Raw genomic sequence first — 9,639 nt, 5'->3', positions numbered from 1 at the left:
AGGTGTCATTTAGCCTCTGCCTTGTAACTTAATAAGATAAAGAATAAATATTTTAAGAAATACTATGTTTTCAATACCTAAGGTACATTCATGGAATTAGTTGTATCAGTCTGTATCTTCTATCTGATATCAAAATAATGAACTATGACGGGCAGATGAAGAGAGAAGGCAGGGAAGGAGAACACAGTATTTTATTTCCATGTTCACCAAACTCTGTGAGCTGCAAGTTAGAGCTTAATATTAACACAGTGCTGCTTTAAGAGAATCAGCCTGCATTTATCATTGTCAGTTCCAAAATAATAGTTAAGTATAATGTTTACTTTATGGTAAACAATCATCTAAGCAATTATCCAAAACAAATAAATGCGATTAACTTTGAATATGGTACTGAATAAGAAAATATTTACTAATGGGAAAAGGAATACGAAGAGGAAATGAGAAGGGGAAAGGAAAAGGAAAACCCTCTTGGTCAGAATAGGAGAACTGAAATATCACCGCTTCCCAGAGATCTTGTCAAAAACTATTTAGGCAATAGTTCTGGGCTTCCAAAAGTCTAGGATCATCTGAAGACTTGCACAGAATTTCAAAAGTGCCTACAGCCTAGTTAGAATGGATATTCAAAGCCTTCAGCTCACAAGTGCCTTTTTAACTGGTGTAATATCAAGTGCCTTATAAGAATCTGAGTAGCTGTTTTCTACCTAGGACAAAAATAAACAGAAAACATGATTGTTCTTGTTCTTTACTTTGACAATAACCTCAATGAAAACTCATGAGGAACTTTTGTCTTCATCAACAGCTTTTATCTACTCTGACTTGTGAAGTCATGTTTAGACTGTGTTCAAAAAGAGATCTTCTGGAAAGTGTCCAATGGAGGGCCACAAAGATGATGGGCCTGGAGCATCTCCCACATGAAGAAAGGCTGAGTGACCTGGGTCTGTTCATCCTGAGGAAATGGAGACTGAGATGGGATCTGATAAATGTTTATAATTATCTAAAGGAATGTGTGAGGCAAAGGGATGAGGCCAGGCACTTTTCAGTGGTACACAGCAATAAGACAAGGAGTAATGGCCTAAAACTTGTATGTCGAAGTTACTATACTAATGTGCAGGGGAACTTCATTATGGTAAGGGTGAGGGAGCTCTGGAACAGGTTGCCCAGAGAGGCTGCGGTGTCTCCTTCTGTGGCGATATTCAGAACCCAACTGGGCACCTGCCTATGCAATCTGTTGTAGGGTACCTGCTTTAGCTGAGGGATTGGACTTGATGGTCTCTTCAGGTCCCTTCCTATCCCTGCGATTCTGTGAAACACCAAGATTTTCTTGGCCTGGCTCTGTTCATTCTGAGAATTAACATCAGAAAGCCATTGCTCTCAGAAATATTCCTGTTTTTGCCTTTTTCCTTGCACACAGCTGCCTTCTGCTGCCTTTCCAGTTAAGTTCACTTTCAGCTCCTCCATTTCCCGATTATGATGTTCCTCCAGATTTGAAAAGGGAATGATTGTGTGAGACCAATTGTGTTACGTATTGGTCTAATGTAAGCATTTACCTAAATGCCAATGATTTGGTAGAGGTTTCTTGTTAAATCACAGGAGTGGATGTGCCCAGGCCTGATGGATAGACTGTAATGGTGGTATGTTTTCAAAGGGCCAACTCTGTACCTCTTTGATCTTTGCTCCAATAACAGCTCTAAATTTAGGTCTGTTTCAATTGTGAGTACTCTGTAATTCAGGAAACCAGGTGCTCAAACTGCATATTTTGGTAATGGAGACTAGTTAATGACTGTATCGGAAAGCTTAGTTTAAGAAAATACCTCTCACGTGAGAGGTAAAGATAGAAGCCTGTTCTCCTGTGAGGTGTTTGTTTTCCTTAAGCACCAAGAGCTCAGTATTTCATTCTCTTCTCCAGCACCTGCAGCAAAGACTCAGCGGACAACAGCCTTCCTTGTGTCCAGCTCCCACTGCACTACCCCAGATTGATCAGCTCCTGTGCACAAGGAGGCCAAGCTAATGTCACGTGTGCACCTTTAGTTCTGTTTGCTTCTGAACTTGTGGAGTCTGACTCTGCAGTCTTAGCATGTTTTCATACTGCAACAAAATGTGAGGCCATGAAGATCTGAGTCTTGTGTGTCCCATCTGAGCAGTGTGTTGATGGCTGCTCCTTTCCTCAACTGTCTGCTCTTCAGTCTCTGAATGAAAGTATGTATTTTCCTATTCTAAATGTTCACGGATTTTTGCACTGAGCACTTAACTTGCTGTTGCCCAACACTTTTTATGTACATAAATTGGCTGATTTGAAGCGTTGCCCTACTTAACACTTGTGTACTTTTTAAATAAAGGAACCTATGTTGGGATTATACTGTATTTAAAAACAATCTTTACTAGTGAGGAAATTGGATTGTGTAATCAGCTGTCTGTGTATGAGGTCATCTGCCAGCAGTCTTATACCAGTAAAATCCAGCTTCAAGCAGAACTATTAACAATGAATGTGAGAGCAGGGTGTTTTAAACTATGCCTGGCTAGCCCCTGTGCGTGTAGCTGGGTGGCCAGTCAGCAGTGAGTTTGGCTGGTCTGAGCCCACCCTGCCCCTCAGCCTTCTGTGTTCTACCCAGTGTGAAGTGCTGGAACCAAGTGGTGAGGCTCAGAGGTGGTGTGAGGCCTGGCACCAGGGGCAGCCAGCTGGAGGCTGCCCTCAGCTTCATCTGAGCTTGCAGTGGGGCCTGTTCTGATCAGTGCAAGGGAAGAGGCAGACAAGGAAGGAGCTGAGGCATTCTTGGCTCAAGGCTTTGCATGCATTGGAGTCAGACTGGAAACCTGAAGTGGGCCAGGGCTGTGCGTCATCCTCAGCAGCCAGAAGTCAAAACCAAGGATGTGGGCCAAAGGCCATCGGTATTGCAAAATCAGGGAAATGCTGATGAATCTAGCAGTTAACTCTACAGATCTATTTGATCTAATGATCTAAATTACTTGTTTTCTTCGTAAGTTGCTGAGTATGTCAGAAGAGGAGGTTGAATTTGGTATATTCACGCTAGCAGAATGGTGGGGGAACCATAGAGATTATTTCTATCTTTTGTATCTTATGAATGAATGTGACTACTTGTCATACAGCTGTATTAATTTATATTTGGTAAATAAGATTTTATGTTGAAATCCAAGAATGGAAGTCTTTTTTTAAATAAAAGTATTTTCTCTGTTTATTTTAAATAATAATGTTGTGAGAAGCATCAAAGGAATCCTTACTGGTAACTTCTAGAAGCTGAGATTTGCATACTTAATTAAGAACAATAATGTACTTAATTTGTGAGCCGTTTCCATTGTAGTCTATCATTTCAAATGCTCTGCCCTTTTTCCACATAAGAGAATTCTTACATATCTTCATAGAACTACCAGAATTCATTGCTTCAGCAAGTACTTTGGGCAAGGTTTTGTCACTGAGCTTTGCTGAAAGCTATCTGTAGGGCACTGTAATTAATGTGTGCAGCTTTAACATGCAGCAAAGGAAGCTGGTGTGTTTTGGGGAGAGAGAAGGGAGGTGGTAGCAGGAAGGCCAAGATTGGAAGTTTTTAGTTATCCATATATTTGTGCCAGGCTGTTACTTTATTGTCTAAGTAGCTGCTTGTTATGATTTTTTGCCAAAGGAAACTCCCCAGATCTATAATATAAAGCCTACATGGTATCTACTCAAAGGGTATTATTCTAAACTTTCACTAGTGAGGAAATGATCCTTTCTGTGCTTGCTTTCATATTAAAAAGGGCTAATTATTTGATACACAAGGCAGTGGAAGGCATCCTTGATGTTTCAATTGTTTCAGAAACATGTAAAAAATATTCAAATGCTAAATGTGTAGCTCAGTTCTCTGCAGTCCGAAAGAAGTTTGATCTGTGTTGCGCCATGTGTGGTGGTTGTGAGCCTTCTTCTAAATGAACATGAAGCATTGAGAAAGGAAACTGATGATGGAGGAAAATGTGGTCAAATTAAGAAACAATAGATATTTAAGAATTTCTGAAAATGATAGGACATCAGATAAAAAAAAATCAGGATAGTATTACATAGAAGAGATCAGAACCATTCTTCAACAATCTGTGTTCTTGTAAACTATGTTTTTATGTAACAATCAGTTTCTGGATCTTAGATGTAATTCCTTACTGACTTATGCAACTGAATTTACAACAGATCTCTTCCATAAATGTTTCGGTCTGCTGTTTGGAAGGTAGAACTTAAGAGGACTTAGAACTAGAATCACAAGCTTATGATTTCAGGTCTTATCTACCACAATCCTAATCTATAAAGAGAATGTCATTATTAGCAGTTCATAGATTTCTAGAAATTACTGATTGTGATGCAATGAAAAATAAAAGGTGTAACTTCTAAGGATGTCTAATTTATCTTTCAATCTATTTTTCTTGTCAAGAATAGTATCTGTGATATAAAGGAAAATGAAATATATTAATTGGTTGTCGGAAATCAGATCCATGTCTTCTGTATTTCTTTCACTTAATGATTTATTTGGAAAAGTCATTATCCCAATGGCTAAATAGATGAGTCAGAGCACTTTGATGTATTGGATACTTTTTTCTTAAATTACTCCACCAGATATTGTATCTGCCATATTTAATTGAATCAGTCAAGTTAATCTGCAGTGATGAAATATCAGGTTAAGTCAAATCACTTCTTGAGAAGATGTAGTTAATAGCAAATTTTGTACTGGGAGATATTAGGAATTAATTTGATCAAATTACATGTGTTTCTTAGATAAATGGTGTCTTAGCCTACTTTACAATTTTTTCCTCTTTATGGACATGTTCTTAGTAATGTAATCCAATTCATTCACCAAGTTAGCTTTCTTGCAGATATTGGTATGTTACATGTATTTCTTTATTTTATGGCTACATCATGAGGTTCTTAAAATATAAAAATGCGTTTACAATGTCCTTAGCAATGTAATTTGCAAACATAATTAGTACGCACTTAGAGAAGCTAGAAGCCTAATAATCTGAACATTAGTTTGCACCTCAAAACTAAAAGTTGTGCACAAACCAAAGGTCTTTAATAAATAAAAACTGGTTAACTTGTGTCTGTCTAAGAAATGATATAAAATTAGTCGTATTTCTATCATGGCATTGGAAGCATTGGAAAGAAATTCTACATTGTATCTTAAAATGCTAAACATTAGTGTAACTTTAAAGGTAGTCAACTAAAATGCATGTTATGAACAAAACTATTTAAACCTTCAACCTTAAGCTAACGTATCTTTAGTATCTCAAGTGAAACTTATTTTGTATGTTTGTATGTATATAACCTTTGGTGTGTGCTGTACGTCATATGTAGAATAGAATGTTCTCTGCTTTGAAATTAAGTTCATGGCCAATTAACACAGAGTGAGCTGAACTTTTGTAAGAGTTCTTAATCCCTATGACCTGGCCAGATTTCAAGTTGGCTAATTATGTAAAGTTATTTCCTGTTTAGTTTTAGTTTAATGAGAGATGCCATCACTTCCTGTCCTGAACAATTGTGTAGTTTTGATGTCTGCTATGCAATAGCTGCTGTGCTCTCCTGGAAGCATTTCTTTTCACTAGTGGCTGTAATTACTGCAGATCCACACTATATTCTGAGGTGATATTCTTTTCTGCACCCTTGTGACTAAAAAACAGGAAAAAAGGAAAACACCGCTTCTGTCAGAGAAAATGTGGCTTTGATTTCGGTTCTGAGCAAGGAGAGCTTTGGATAAAGCAAACCAAATCAAGTTATTTGGTAAGCTATTCAATGGAGTTACATCAGGGAGTGGAAATATTACACATTTAAACAGCTTAACAAAAACCAGCACACCTGATTTTTGGGAAGATAAATGGGCCGGATTTGTAAGATTATAAGACTTAAGGAAAAAGAAATGCGAAAAAAACCCACCCCAAAATGTTTTGGTTTTATGCATTTATTTTGGCAACTTTATCTTGCAAATATGTTGATAGCACAGTGTGAGCTGTCATGCTAGTAAAAGATTTTGTCAATGCCTTTGTTGCTGACATTACTATTGGTGGAGATGTGGGTTTTTTTTTGTTTTTTTTTGAGTCAAATAGAAATTTTGGGATTTAGAATTACATTCAGGTAACTTCAAATTGAAAGCACTCCAGTACTTGGAATAAAAACCACTGGGTCAGAGTATGAAGCAGAGCTCTATATTTTAACTATAAATGGAATATTAGTATAGAGGAGACATTGAAGATTGTACTTTTAAATCTACCTTTAGGAGGTTAGAAGTGTAATTGTTTAGAACGAACTGACATTTCCTGTTGTTAATGGTTAAATACATCTACAAAAACTTTATTCAGACTTGGAGCTTGCAGGTGAGAAGACATGGAGATGCTGAGCTAGCTGGATGAAGGTATGACTGAAATATGTGAGCGCTGAAAGGAATTTGGGAGGATGAGTCATACGTTCCTCTGTCTTAGAAGAGCAGAAATAGTCTTTAATAGACGAGGGCTTAATAAAATTGTGAACAATGAAAATTGTAGCTGCTTTTGTCTCCTTTGCAGGAAGATGAGTGACGTGAGTAGGATTTTTAGTAAGTGTATGCAGTAACTTAGAAGTGATTCTGTGATTTGTGTGTAATGCAGGGCTGATGACAAAGCTCATTAGGAAAGACTTTTGGGCTTTGACAGTATATATTAAGTTGCAGACTAGATCATTTGAAATTTCTTATTTTGGCCTCGTTCAGATCACCTGACCTCAACTCTACAATCTCTGCAAACATTTACAGCTGTTCTGTGGATTCATTTGCCTCAGAATCTTTGCGAGGCTTTATGAATCTGCCTACATACCTATCTTTTATAGTTGAACAGCAATTCTTAATGGAGACAACTTAAAGTGATGAACATATCAATCCAGTTGCAAATCTTCTTCAACATATATAAGCTTGTTTGTGCTTTTAAAGATTCCAGAAGCTTTTTGTGATTTTAACCTTTCGCTGCAGTACTGAGAGGCAGATCCTCCTTGACCATGCCAGGGTAACAGAATAAAACCAGAGTAAGAGTATTAAGTCAGGCATATTTGGATACATGAACCTGTATAAATAGCTTTCAGAGAGTGAGAGCATGACCTATGTGGTGCCAAAAGTATCTACAATGAGAATTTTGTTAGAAGTTCTGAATTTAAAACTGAAGTTTTAAAACATAGTTTGTCCATCAAAGTGGAATGACTTATTAAGCTTTTAATGAAAATTGCCCTTTGCTTTTTTTAGTGGTGTGTTGAATGTTAAACATTTCTGCCCTTTATCAGAGAAATGGTAAGTCATCCTTATCTTGTAAAAACTGATATTTTTTTCTCTGAAGGTAATTCTCTACTGATCACGTTCGTCAAATGTCTCAACATATTTTACAACAAAAACACATGCTTTGCAAGCCCTACGGTAGGACGTTTGTTAGTGGAAGCATAATAGTACAGTTTCTAACCTCCAGTGAGTACCGCATAGTCTTCCACAGACTTCCTTTTGAGGTTTGACTTGGAACAGGATGCCTTACAGAGTCAGAATGTGCAAATTTTTATGCAGAGTTTTCCTTTGCTCACTGATCTCAGAGTGTGGCTGCACCAATATCTGCATGGTCACCAGTGGAGGCTGTAAACCTGTGATGCAAAGCTGTGAATAGGAGTGGAGAGGACCTTCTGAAACCAGGACTCTAGGAACACTTCTGGTCTATTAGCTGATCAGCTGAAATTCATCTGCAGCACCCTCTAGCAACCATTTTCTACAAGTTAACTTACTAAAAGAATACTGTTAATATAACTCCAAACTTTAGTAAGTTTTGCAATATTAAAACCAATCTATTTGTGACCAGTGGAAAAACAATAGTCTTAAAACATATTTTGGTGTAGATTGGAAAATACTCTGTAGTGACCCAAAGTCATTTCAAATTGTTTTCTGAAGGAAAAATTAATACTCAGTGCAATTAGATAAATTAATATATTTGATTTCAGCATCAAATGCATCCCAGCGGTTTCACTTTGGATTGCTGACTGAACATTGTGAAGTAGTTATGTCTTCAGGTTGTGGTTCTGTATTCAAGCAGATTCAAGTCTGTTCTGCTGAGTGTTACAGAAAACAAGGAATCTGTAACGCTATCCAAACACACACGTCTGTTTCTCACAAGGTACTGCACAGTTTGGCTTACAAACAGGAAAAAAAAAAATAAAAAAAAAATAGAATGGTTATTTAGAGTAATGGCAATAAGAGTAGGTAACAGAATTTACTTTGTGTTACAGGCAGGTATGGAAAATATATATGTGAGGCAGTACACTTGATAGTTACCCCTATTATAGTGTCCAGTTATGTAAGTGACAATATTTTTGTCTTGAGCAAAACAGATATTAATTATGAGTATAGGTATATACTCATTCTTATCTCACTTTTTTTTTTCCTAAGAACATTATTAGAAAATTTTGAGGTTAGAGAGGTACTGACCCAAACATGTACAGAGCTTGGCCTCTGAGTTCATTAAATATGGGTTAATAACATATTATAAGGAAATCATTGTCCTTATTACAGTTATTAGGTAGTTAGTCAAATTATAGCTTCAAAGGAATGCGGAGCATGGAGAGCTCAGGACTAAATTATGCATTTGAACCTTAGGCCAGCTTTTATTGTTGAGACAGTTTGCTGCTAAGAGAAATTGTGTGTCATTGAAATTAAATGCCTTTCTGAAGATGGAAGGTTCCAGTTTTTAATGAAATTACCGAGTGTGGTGCAGTGAAATGATTAAAACCTGTATTCCGGGAATGTGGCAGAGGGGAAAAAAAAAAAAATCAATAAATGTTAGCAAGCCTTTGCTGTCTGATATGAATCCTGGGAACGAAATAAGCTGGTACAAAAATAATAATTAAAAACATATCAGCACATTAATTTATTAAGCATGAATCTCATGAGATGTCATCTTCACTAATTTTTAGCACACATCTTACTGTGTAATGCTTACTGTATAATGAGCAGCTTTCTTTTCTTGTATTTGTATTATGCAGCATTTTTGCCCTTCCCCCACAATGTTCCCGCATTGCAATCATTGTGCTTGCACTTATTATGTTACAAATGACCGAGGTAAGGCTGACGTTCTCATTGCATGCAAAAAGAGCACGGCTGCCAAGCTTTTTTTCTCCCTGCTAATGAAGCAGCTTTATGAAGTCTACCCATGTGTTAATACTAATGAAGATCCTCCACCACAATTAAAATCACAGCCACAGTGGCTCAAGAGGAAACGGAAAACAATGGCATCATTCTGCTTGCACGTATTTCTTTATGCTGAGATCAGCTTTATTTAGAAATAACGTTGATTTTAAAATGCGTGTATCAACTGGGTGAAGGAAGCAAACGTTTCTGAGTTTTGTAGATGTAGTTTTAAGTAGTTCATCCTGAACTAACTCAGGTGATCACGGCGCTATGGCATAATCTTACATCTCAGCTGTTACGGTTTACAGAGAGCAGTTCTTGGCACCTGAAGTACACGTCAGCCCTGGTTGAGTTTGAGATGATGCCCCCCCAAAAAAGGCAAAAAGAGGGTCCCATGTGCGCAACGACAAGGGCTGTCGCCGTGCAGCGCAGCCTCGTCCTCTTTCACAATCGCCACACTGAGGCTGAGGTTGGCTCAGGCCAGGTTTTTTTT

The sequence above is a fragment of the Meleagris gallopavo genome, chromosome 7 (genome assembly GCF_000146605.3).
Source record: "Meleagris gallopavo isolate NT-WF06-2002-E0010 breed Aviagen turkey brand Nicholas breeding stock chromosome 7, Turkey_5.1, whole genome shotgun sequence".
Classification (NCBI taxonomy): Eukaryota; Metazoa; Chordata; class Aves; order Galliformes; family Phasianidae; genus Meleagris; species Meleagris gallopavo.
Note: the sequence above shows the minus strand (reverse complement) of the source record.